General features: G+C 41.9%; 1 protein-coding gene across 1 annotated transcript in view; it reads right to left on the reverse strand.

Annotated features, from left to right (window-relative positions):
* Positions 1-12,093, reverse strand: part of LOC122559992 (guanine nucleotide-binding protein G(s) subunit alpha) — a 316,490-nt gene that overhangs the window by 298,938 nt on the left and 5,459 nt on the right. The window lies entirely within an intron of this gene.

The raw sequence follows: 12,093 nt of genomic DNA on the forward strand, positions 1-12,093 counted from the left end.
CTATGCTGCAGTACACACACCATTTTCAAACTATATTGCTGTTCCTTCACTGTCACTGGGTTAAAATCCTGAAAATCTCTTCCTATTGGCATTGTGGATGCACCTACAGCCAATGGATTGCAGGGATTCAAGAACGTAGCTCACCGGCACCTTCCCAAAGGCAACTGAGCGTGGACAATAAATGCTGGCCAAGCCGGTGATGTCCAAAACAGAGGGATTTGGGTGCCCTTGTACATGAATCACTAAGCATTAGCATGTAGATACAGCAATCAATTCAATGGCTAATGGAATGTTCGTCTTTATTGCAAATGACTGACAAAGACAGGGAGCTATGGTTGTAGATGTACAGATTAGATTAGATTACTTAGTGTGGAAACAGGCCCTTCGGCCCAACAAGTCTACACCGACCCGCCGAAGCTTAACCCATCCAGACCCATTCCCCTACATTTACCCCTTCATCTAACACTAGGGGCAATTTAGCATGGCCAATTCACCTAACCTGCACATTTTTGGACTGTGGGAGGAAACCGGAGCACCCGGAGGAAACCCACGCAGACACGGGGAGAATGTGCAAATTCCACACAGAGAGTCGCCTGAGGCGGGAATTGAACCCAGGTCTCTGGCGCTGTGAGGCAGTAGTGCTAGTCACTGTGCCACCGTGCTGCCCACGAATTCCACATCCACTTATATTAGACATTTTTTCAATTACACTTACAGCAATTTGGTCACTTATTCAAAGAAAACATATACTTGCATTAGAGGTAATTAATTCAGAGAAGGTTTAATAGGCTGACACTTAGAATAAAATGGGTTGCCTTAGAGGGCAGATTAAGTATGTTGGACCTACAAATGGAGTTTAGGAAAATGGGAGATGATCATATTGAAATACAAGATTGTGAGGGGACTTGGCAAGGTCAATTCTGAAGGATGTTTCTGCTTGTGGGGGAATCTCAGAAGAAAAAGCCGAGATGAGAAGAAATCTCTCTTGGAGGATCATTAATCTTTGGAATTGTCTGTCTGAGAGAGTAGTGAAGGCTGCATCATTGATTATAGTCAATGACTAAATTAGGCATTTTTTCAATCAACAAAAGAGACAGGCAGGAAAGTGGACTTACAGCTACTACTAAATTAATGACCAAGCACACCCAAGTGGCAGGTCTGTTTCTTATGTTCCCATGATCAACAGAACAATTCTGATGAAACGTAATTAATTTGGTGCATTAATAGTATTTTCTTAACTGCATAGGAACAGAGTTTTGTTTTTGAAAACTTTCAGACTACTTTTGTTACCTCTTCAACAATGGAAATTTTAAATAAACATTTACTAAAACTAAAAAGACATAACCAGGTCAGAAAGCTGCACCCCAATGGCCCACACCATGGTACCATCACCTCTGAATTAGAAGATGGCATTAAAATCTCACTCTGAAGACGTAAGCACAATTATCTAGGCTGACACCCCAGCGCAGCACAGAGGGATATAGGTGTGGCATTTCAGATGAGAATTTGAATAGTCTGCTCTCATTTAGATGGAGGAGATTCCAAGGTGATTTTTTTTTGTTTTACAAAGTTCGAGTACTCCTACATCCTATTCTGGTCACCATACTGTAGGAATGGAGAGGGTCCTCAACAGGGTGCATAGCAGTCTTATCAGAATGGTTCTGGGGAAGGGGAATTTTTAGCTATAGATTAGATTGAAGAATCTGTTCTCTTTGGACAAGGACTACTGGACACAGATGTAAAATTGCACCTTCCCTAGAGGGAAAGACTTGCAGGAAGAGCAGAGGAATGGAACTGACCAGTTTTCCCTACAGACAGCAAACGTTGACTCGACAGGCCAAATTGCCCCTCAGCATGCTGTTAATGACTTACTGGATTAAAAACCTCTGGTTTACCTAATTGCACCGACCTACCCATGTTTCATCCTTGGGCAGGTTATAGTGTGGAGGCTGACTTAATGAAGACCTACAACATATTAATGGTAAGGTCCTAGGGAGTGTTGCTGAACAAAGAGACCTTGGAGTGCAGGTTCATAGCTTCTTGAAAGTGGAGTCGCAGGTAGATAGGATAGTGAAGGTGGCGTTGGTATGCTTTCCTTTGTTGGTCAGAGTGTTGAGTACAGGAGTTGGGAGGTCATGTTGCAGCTGTACAGGACATTGGTTAGGCCACTGTTGGAATATTGTGTGCAATTCTGGTCTCCTTGCTATCGGAAAGATGTTGTAAAACTTGAAAGGGTTCAGAAAAGATTTACAAGAATGTTGCCAGGGTTGGAGGATCTGAGCTACAGGGAGAGGCTGAACAGGCTGGGGCTGTTTTCCCTGGAGCGTCGGAGGCTGAGGGGTGACCTTATAGAGGTTTACAAAATTATGAGGGGCATGGATAGGATAAATAGGCAAAGTCTTTTCCCTGAGGTTGAGGAGTCCAGAACTAGAGGGCATAGGTTTAGGGTGAGAGGAGAAAGATATAAAAGAGACCTAAGGGGCAACTTTTTCACGCAGATGGTGGTACGTGTATGGAATGAGCTGCCAGAGGATGTGGTGGAGGCTGGTACAATTGCAACATTTAAGAGGCATTTGGATGGGTGTATCAATAGGAAGGGTTTGGAGGGATATGGGCCGGGTGCTGGCAGGTCGGACTAGATTGGGTTGGGATATCTTTTGGCATGGACGGGTTGGACCGAAGGATCTGTTTCCATGTTGTACATCTCTATGACTCTATAAACAAACCGTTCACTGGAAGTAGAATTACAATGATCACCAAGAATTCCATATTCTGCACATCTGCTTGCAATTCTCCATTCCAGCATCAACATCTCTTTCCTTCCCGATCCCAGTACCTTACACAATTTCTCCAGACAGTAATGGACATCAGCCTCAAGCCTCCTCCAGTCCCAGACAGGTCAGCTTCACTGCACTTTCCATAAAGTGCATGTGGCTAACCCATAGCAACCCTTTCTGTCACTTTGTTACCTTTGCACAGAGTGTGGTTAACCTGGAGCCAGTAACGCACCACTCTACATTGACGGTCGTGAGGGCTGCAAATGTGACTCTACTCTCAACAGGACAGACCGTTCAGTATACAACACGCTGATGCACTACTCCCTTGTAATCCAAGATAACAATGCATATCCTTCACAATTCAATCATGGGAGGCACTGTCGAAATGCAAGTTTTTCTTTACTTCCTGGTTTGCATCACACTGCTCAGCCAGGATTCTCTACACAAAAAGAAATATGATAACACATAGGAATTTGTTCACAGTTGTTGACTTCTGCACCTGGTCTTTTCTTTGGTATCTGTGACCACGGGCTGAAATTAGTGCTGCAGATACACAAAGTTAAAAATCACACAGCACCGGATTATAGTCCAACAGGTTTATTTGGAAGCACTAGCTTTCGGAGCGCCGCTCCTTCATCAGATGGTTGTGGAGTATAAGATTGTAAGACACAAAAGAGCACATTCCTGTGACCAACCTCAGCTGCAGGAGCTTTTGAATGGGTGAATAATTTTCACAAGGCTACTCCAGTTCTGACCTCTATATCCGAAATAGAGGCACAGTGGCGATGACAAAGGAGCTGCATTTTCTACTGTGGAGGTGTGTTCTTCACGTGGCCTCATGCCACTTTGCTGTCACATGCAAAGTTCAACATTGATTTTTGAATCTTGGCTGAAACAAACATCCCCAAAGGTTGAGCAAGTCTATCCAAAAATGTAGCTCAGCCCAACAACCAGGCTGGTTGCAACCTCCAAGCATGATGTATTTGTCCAGCCATTACAAACATAAACAAGTACAAATAACCTCCCGGCATTGAAAATCGAATCTCACTTAACTCCATAATATCCACCACTTTCACTCCTGTCTCAGCTTATATGCAGCTGAAACCTCCACTAATGTCTCTGAAAACAACAAATACTGGAGATCACAGCAGGTGAGGTAGCAACCATGGACAGAGAACAAGTTAACGTTGACTCCAGATAAGTAATCTAGACTCAGTGTTAGCTTGCTCTCTTTTTAGAGATGCTGCCTGACCCACTGTGATCTCCAGTATTTGTTGTTTTCAGTATAGATTCCAACATCTGCAGTAATCTGCTCCTTCACTCATGCCTCACCTTATTACTAGAATCAACTATGCCAACGCACCTCTGGTTGCTTTACCCACATTTTACCCTCCGTAAATATGAGGTCATCCAAAATTCTGCTGCCTGTGTCTTAACTTGTTACAAGGTCCTGTTTGCCTCCGACCCTGCCCTCTGACATGCATTAGCTCATCTTCAAATAACATTAATTTTACATAGCCTAATTTTCAAATCCCACCATATCTTCATTCCTCCATTCTCTCAAACATCCTCCAGCCTCTAAAACTCAGCTGTTCTTTTGTTAATTCTGACCTTTTGAACATTATCCATCTTAAATCACTCTGCCATTGGTATCCGTGTTTTCAGGCCCCAGGCTCTGGAATTCCCTCTGTACGCTCCTCTACCAGACTTTAGTCCTCAAAAGGGTCTCGTTAAAAGCTACCTTTCTTTAACCAAAGCTTTTAGTTATGTGATTCAGTGACATTATTTTTAAAAACTCTATGAAGTGCTTTGTGATGTTTTATTCTGCTGAAGGTTTGTGTAGGATACATTTTTAATTGATTATTATGGCTATAAGGGATTTCAGAGATTGGTGTCTTTTCAAGCATACAACAGAATAACCAATGGAATAGAAGCAAATGAGGAGGCAGGATTATAAAGCACAAGTAATGGGGATGTTATGAAGATATAGAAGAATGTTGATTGATAATAGACAATATGCAAACTATAAAAACACATGCAATAGAAAGCAAGAAAATAAATGTAGGACTACAGGGAAAGCACGGGAGTGGGTCTAATTGGACAGTCCATTAGCCTCCTGTGCTGTAAAATGCTGTGAATAATCACTGAAGAGAGTCAGTTGGAAAAATTTCTGAGAAGTTGGATTCGATGATTAGATAATTATGGTATTAGTGGGATGAACTTTGAAGAGACAAAAAGGTCTTAAATTTCAGATTTTTCTTTGGTTTGTCCTCCAATACCAACTAAAAATCTTGCTATTAGAGTCTGCAAACTGCCCAGGCTAGTGGCTTGTGAACAAGCATAAAACTGACGACCAAGAGTCTGTCTAGCTCAACATCTAACAGCATGACTGAAAACAGATTCAATGCAGGCGACAGTTAGATATACTAACATTGAAGGCAATCAGAACTTCACAATACATCAATGCCCCTTCAATCCACATAAAAGCAGCCATTATGCAGACAGAAAAATAAAAGACTTATTGATAGACCATCTTTCATAACATCAGGATGTCCTAGAGCATTTTACCCCAATGACGGGGTTTTGAAGTGCAGACGTTGTCATAATATAGAAAACACAGCAGCCAAAACGCACCAAGCATGGGTTCACAAAAACGGCATGTGATAATGACCTAATATGTTTTTTGTGGTGTGGGTTTTGAGAGAAATATTGTACAGGACAAACTCCATGGTCTTCCTTCAAAAATAGTGCCACAGCATCCTTTAGATCCATGTGAGGCAAGCAAACATCAGTTTAATGGCCTATCTCAGCACCCCTGAAAACACAGCCCTCAGTACTATACTGAAATGTCACCCTAGAATGCATGGGACTTGAACCCACTTCCTACTGACTTAGAACCAAGACTGCCACTGGCTGAGTAACAGCTGTCACCCAAGTAGTAAGCTATAGTTAGACTACAGCCATCTACACTTGTTGTACTGTGCACACATACCTCACAGAGTTATCTAGTATTGGGTACATATCAAAGAGATGGAAATGTGTTGCTGGAAAAGCGCAGCAGGTCAGGCAGCATCTAGGGAACAGGAGAATTGACATTTCGGGCATTAGCCCTTCTTCCCGAAACGTCGATTCTCCTGTTCCCTAGATGCTGCCTGACTTGCTGCGCTTTTCCAGCAACACATTTCCATCTCTGATCTCCAGCATCTGCAGACCTCACTTTCTCCTCATACATATCAAAGAGGACAAAGTCATTTTAATAAGAGGTACACTCAGCGTCAATGTAAAGAGATAGAATAAGGCTTGAATCGAAGTATTAATAGTAAAATGAAAATGAAGTGGCAGATACCAGGAAGTGATTTCAAAGCATATGATAGAAATGCTGCGAGCTACAAATACGCCTTGCACTTGTGGAGGAATCCAGCCCCATATGAAGTCTATGTCTATATTTACTTCGAAAGACAAATTGTTCAAATAGTTTGCTGCACCTTATAGGTGGTGGTCTGTTAACTCCACAATCTGCCCAATAGAAAGAAAGAAAATCAGCGTCAATCACAACCTAAAAATCTCTGCATGTAATGTCAGACCTAACAGCACTATGTCTGCAGCTCAAGAAGCAGCCACGGTTAGCTGAGATTCTTCGTTTTATACCAGATTGAAGCAGTTAGTTCCCAAGATTGGTCTCACTGCATATCTGTGCAGGTTACACTGAAGTCATAAGAATAGCAGGAAGAGGTGATGGGAGAAACCAGGATCTGCCCATCTCTCTGATTTTTACTTAATGACGGTGTTATAGCAATGACTAGCAAGACAACAGCTAGACCTGCAGAACTCAGTTCAGTGTAATACCACATGTATCAGTGGATTGGGGTTGTAATTGGGAAGCAAAAGCTGATTAAAGGATGCAGACATGAAATCAAGGCACAAACTAAGTCGAGAATAATCTTCACTTTCAGGATGGTTATCACTGACAAGGGGTATCACTTCTTGCCCATCCTATATTGATCCTAACATTATGGGAGGCTCATAGTATTTGATACAATCCATAAGATCATTCCAGAGGATGATGGAAAATCATCCACGTTTCAATGGGACTGTCCCTGCAGGGAAGGGACGATGATCAACCAGGTGGCTCTCCCAGGTCTGTGAAAGCTTGCATTGCTTTGGATTTGATTTATTTTAGGGATGGGGTTTCAACTGAGAAATGGTCTTTTTGCCCTTTGGAATTTCAGCAGTAGCTGGTGCAGCTTGAGTGATAAGAACCCAGCAGAGCAGAGAATCCTCACAGCAAAGCCACTGTTTGTTCTTCCATTGCAACTGCACAGTCATAATGTGGTGCTTCAACACAACCCCCACCGTCTAGTCATCAGTGTGATATTTTCCTCAACAGCTACACCAACACAATCAAGAACACCGCGGAGTTCACGGATGCCTTTCGAAATCTGGACCTGGAAATGACTGGTCAAGGTGTCCTTGAAGGTGGACAGTAATGGGGTAATCCTCTACCATTCCACTAGCTTTGTCATGTGGAAAGCTACGGCCACGCTAGGCTGCCCAGAATTTGTCATACCAAGATAAAACATCAATGGAAGGACAACGAACTCAGGTGAAGGACGCTCTTTGGTCTGCCTGAAATATCCAATGCAAAGAACTGTCCATGACAGAGTTTAAGACTGGCACAGTCCAAGTCCCAGGTCTAACTGCTGAGGAATGCAATAAAGCGTGGGGCAACCAGAAAACAGGTGCAATGGGGTTAGGCCACAGTCCAAGGCCTTTCTAGAAACCATGATAACCTACTGGAGCTGTATGTCTGGCATGTTATGAACATTTAAAATTTCAGTCAATTGCAGCAGTTAACTGAATATATCAGAGAAAGCATCAAACTTTAGGAAAAAGCATATAACTGGACAAAAATGAGTAGATTGATCAGGATATAAAAATGGTAGAGGATAACTTTTCTTCCTTTTGATTAACATTTTAAAGTTGAGAGGAAGCGAGCTAGGAATGCAAAATGGAGAGAGTTTCTACAGGTATGTAGAAAAGAAAAGAATAAAGAGAGAGACACACACAGACAGACACTAAGTGTGTGTGTTGGTCCTCTAGATGGGAGAATGGAGAGTTAATATGGAAACAGCAGACGGAATGTACAAATACTTTGTTTCTGTTTTCACAGGAGAGAATTCAACAAACGTTTCAGTGATAGCTGTAAATCAAGAGGTGTAAGGAAGACAGGAACTTAGTGAAATTACCATCAGAAAGGAAGGGTACTAAGCAAACTGATGGAGCATGGGCTGATAAGTCAAGATGGATTGCAAGCTATTGTCTTTAAAGGGGTTATAATCAATTAGTAGATGCATTGGTGATCATTGTTCAAAGTTCATTCTCTTCAGGAAAGGCTCTATCTGACTAGAAAATAGCAAATATAGCTCTTCTATGCAAGGGAAGGATAGGGTACACAGAAGACTGTAGGCCATTTAGCCTGATGTCTGTGGTGGGGAAGATGCAGGCTCTGCTCATTAAAATGATTATAGCTTGATACTTAGAAAAGCTCAAAGATAACTGGGTACAGTCAGCACGGTGTCAAAGGAAATCATGTGCAAGCCACATATTGCAAGTTCTTTGAAAGACTAATAATAGAAGCTCTTGTTGTGCAGCAGTAGTGTCCCTATATCTGGACCAGAAGGCCAGGGTTCAAGTCCCACCTGCTGCAGACGTGTGTTATAATAGCTCAAAACAGCTTGATTAGAGAAAAAACAAAGCTGAAGGAATAAATGGGAGGCCTTCTTGTGGCACAGTGGTAGTGTCCCTATCATTGAGCTAGAAGGCCCAGGTTCAAGTCCCACCTGCTCCAGAGGTGGGTTGTGAAATTTCTGAACAGGTTGATTAGAAAATATCTGAAGGAGTAATACCTGTTGTGGATAAAGGAGACAGTAGATGTACTAGATTTGGATTTCTAGGAGGCATTTGATAAGGTGCTACATCCAAGATTATAGCATGGTGCATGGAGTAACATATTAACATGAATTGATTGCTGGATGTCAGAAAATAGTGTATGCATAAATGGGTCTTTGTCTGATTGACAGGATACAATGAGGTGAGTATGGTTAGGGGCTCAATGTTTTCCAAATTATTACCCTGATCTAGATGAGACGACTGAAGGCTAAATATGCAGACATGACCAAGATGGGTAGGAAAGTATGTTGTGAAGAAGACATTAGGATATTGCAGACAGATATAAATAGAGTGGGTGGGCAAAAATCTAGCAGATTGAGTACAACGTGGAAAATGTGACATTGTTAACTTTGACAGGAAGAATAAAAAAAAGCAGATTATTGCTTCATTGGAGAACAATTGTAGAGTTTGAATGATTTGGAGGGAATGAGATATTCTGGTGCATGAATCACAAAAATTTATTATTGAAATTAATCAGGTACAGCACATAAGTAGGCTAATGGGTGCTGTTATTTGTTTTGAGAGGAATTGAACTTACAAAGGAAAGATGCTATCGGGGGTAGATGGGAAAGTGGAATTCTAAACACAATCAGATCAGCCCTGATGTTAATGAATGGCAGAGCAGGTTAAAGGAGCTGAATCGTCTATTTCTGCTCCTGTTTTGTATACCCATATGTAATACTTACAATAATATTTAGCATGTAGTATGCAATGCACAATATTGAAAGAAATAGAGTTACCCCTACATCATAAGCTTTTATTTTCCACAATAACCTTTGATACTTAGTGGGCGGCATGGCAGCACAGTGGTTAGCACTGCTGCCTCACAGCGCCAGAGATCCGGGTTCAATGACTGACTGTGTGGAGTTTGCACGTTCTCCCCGTATCTGCGTGGGTTTTCTCCGGGTGCTCCGGTTTCCTCCCGCAGTCCAAAGATGTGCAGATCAGGTGAATTGGCCATGCTAAATTGCCCATAGTGTTAGGTAAGGGGTAAATGTAGGGGTATGGGTGGGTTGCGCTTCGGCGGGTCGGTGTGGACTTGTTGGGCCGAAGGGCCTGTTTCCACACTGTAATGTAATGTAATGTAATCTAATCTTCATGTAACAATTCATACGTTTTAAAAGAATAAAGCATGAAAAGATACATTCCAAAAGGACTACCCCAATTCAATGACACCTGTTGTGAGTGGGATCTATCACAACTGAAATAAAGAGGATAAGGGGTGACCTTAGATGTTCATGAAATGACGGGCATAGATGAGGTGAATAGCAAAAGGTCTTTTCTCTAAAGGTGGGAGAATTCAAATCTAGGGAGCATATTTTTAAGGCGAGAGGATGAGGATTTAAAAAAAGGACATATGGGATAACTTTTTTTTTGAAAACACAGTGTATCATGTGTGGAATGAACTTCCAGGTGAAGTGGTGGATGTGGGTACAGTTACAACATTTAAAAGACATTTGGATAAGGACCTGAACAGGAAAAGTTTGGAGTGTTATGGGCCAAACGCAGTCAGGTGAGGCCAGTTTAGCTTGGGAACATGGTCGACCTGGTTGAACTGAAGATTCTGTTTTCATGCTGTACGACTCCAGGACGTGAGTCACATGTAAGCCAGACTGGGCAAGGATAGCTGTGGTCCCGAAAATGCACAGTGGCGTTTGGACTTTATGATAACTAGACTGCTTCATGGTCATTTTGAATGATGCCCATTTTAACAAAAAAAAAGTAGTCATTTTTAAAAGAGTTCAAAATTCTGAAAATGCCATGATATAACTCAGATTCAGATCCCCCGGATTAAGATCACATTAGATTCTGAAAATAGAAAACACTAGATAAACAAATTGGCCTGTCTCATACCCATAACCAGAGAAAGCTGACTTCACTTTTGAAAGCTCTCCTTTGAATATTTGATGCAAATCCAAACCTCAACTCTAACCTGCAATCTCTTTCTGACTTGACTAATTTGTTTGAGAACAGTAGAAAAACCAAATCCATGTACGGACCAGATAGAACAAGAGACAGAACAGAAGAGAAATAGAAAAAAGGTGCATTTTCCAGATTTGGAACCGGAAATCTGCAGGAAGACACAATTGCCAAGTCTTGCCCATTTCAACCATTGCCTACACAGAAAGCTATTTTGAGATCCAGTGGTGCGGCCTATTTGTCAACATAGATTGCCACATGGGAAAGGAGTCAGCTTGACTCCAATTACAGTTGAGTTTCTGATCTCAACTCTGATATCTATTTATGTTTAGATGTGTAGGTTTATAAAAATCAGTTAAAATAGTCCAATTCCACAGGGGATACAGAAACCTTGGGACTCAGACAATGTTTTGAAAGTGGCAAAATAAGTCAATGTGGTTTTCTAAAATAAAAAAAAGAGATCCAATTCTTGGCTTTGTGAATCAGAGTATAAAAGGACAAGATTTATAAATGACTGGTTAGGCCTCAGTCATAGTAACACGTCTAGTTGTGGGAGCTGCATTTAAAAAGAACATCACAGCCTTAGAGAGGTCACAGAGGAGATTCTACAGAACGATGCTAAGGAATGAGGGATATGGGAAGAGCTGGAATTGTCCCCTATATGAGAGGAGGAGATTAAAAGAGAGTTTTAAAGAGGTTTTCAAAAGGGCCCAACTCAATGCACTGACCAGTAAAGGAGAACATACCAAATGCCTTCTTCACTATCCTTCTTCCTGAGACTCCACTTTCAAGGAACTATGAACCTGCACTTCAAGGTCTTTGTTCAGCAGCACTCCCTCGCACCTCCCATTAAGTGTATAAGTCCTGCCCTGATTTGTCTTTCCAAAATGCAGCACCTTACATTTAGCTAAATTAAACTCCATCTGCCACCCCTCAGCCCATTGGCCCATCTTTGCTTCTGTTGCACAGGCCCCATAGTAATAAAGGTTCCAGGCCCTGACTTGTCCATTTGTGCATGGAAGCATCTTGTGGTGTTTGGTGATGGCCATGGCAGGGAGTGATAGAGTGAATAGTTAGAGACTTTTTCCCAGGGCAGAAATCGCTATCACAAGGGGGCATAATTTTAAGGTGACTGGAGGAGGGTTTAGAGGCGATGTCAAAGGTCAGTTCTTTCCATAGATAGTGGTGGGTGGATGGAATGCACTGCCAGCGGTGGTGGTAGAGTCAGATACATTAGGGACATTTAAGCAACTCTTGGATAGGCACATGGATGATAGTAAAATGAAAGGTACATAGGTTAGTTTGAAATTAGAGTCGGGTAAAAGGTCAGCACAACAGAGGGCTGTACTGTTCTATGTTCTATGTTCTGAAAAACGGTTTCCATTGCCAGGGAGATAACTGGATGACTGGCTGGGAAAAGAATCAGAAACAAGATAAGGAGAACATT

The sequence above is a fragment of the Chiloscyllium plagiosum genome, unplaced genomic scaffold, assembly GCF_037043375.1.
Source record: "Chiloscyllium plagiosum isolate Xiang-an unplaced genomic scaffold, Cpla_swu_hap1 HiC_scaffold_15, whole genome shotgun sequence".
In the NCBI taxonomy this organism is placed as follows: domain Eukaryota; kingdom Metazoa; phylum Chordata; class Chondrichthyes; order Orectolobiformes; family Hemiscylliidae; genus Chiloscyllium; species Chiloscyllium plagiosum.